General features: G+C 43.0%; 1 non-coding gene across 1 annotated transcript; it reads left to right on the forward strand.

The window, feature by feature from the left end:
* The first annotated feature begins 419 nt into the window (after positions 1-419).
* On the forward strand, positions 420-526 carry LOC141640058 (small nucleolar RNA R71). The gene has a single exon (XR_012542805.1). It is a non-coding gene; the product is annotated as a small nucleolar RNA R71 (small nucleolar RNA).

A 526-nucleotide genomic window follows, 5' to 3' on the forward strand; every position in this document is an offset into this window, starting at 1 on the left:
TCGGCTCAAAATAAGTGTTTGTCTGCCTATAATGTTGAAAAGCAGCACAAGACTCATAGGGAATGTTGCAGTTGTCTGAAACATGTCCTTCTCCTCCACATCTCTTGCAGACGAAAGGACCGTCTGAAACAACATTCACATGATTGATCCCTCCTTTTGAAGCTCCTCCCAACTTGTACTTATCAAATCTCGCCGTAAGAGCCTCTAATGCAGCTACAGAAGGAGATGCAGCACTTCTCCTTTGATTTCCCCTGGAATTTCCATACTCAGCTTTATGGGTGGCCAAATCATCAATAATTTTCCACACCTTAGTTTCTCCAACATTCTCCTGGAATCTACCATTAGCTGTCGCATCCAGGATAGCCCTCTGATCGTCATAAAGCCCATTATAAAATTGATTGCATAGGCTCCATTTCTAAAACCCATGGTGCGGAATAGTTTGCACCAACTTCTTGAAATGGACCCACGCCTCATAAAAATTCTCATCAGGACCCTGTTTAAAACACGTTATCTGAGCTCTAATGGC

Source organism: Silene latifolia, unplaced genomic scaffold (genome assembly GCF_048544455.1).
Source record: "Silene latifolia isolate original U9 population unplaced genomic scaffold, ASM4854445v1 scaffold_70, whole genome shotgun sequence".
Classification (NCBI taxonomy): domain Eukaryota; kingdom Viridiplantae; phylum Streptophyta; class Magnoliopsida; order Caryophyllales; family Caryophyllaceae; genus Silene; species Silene latifolia.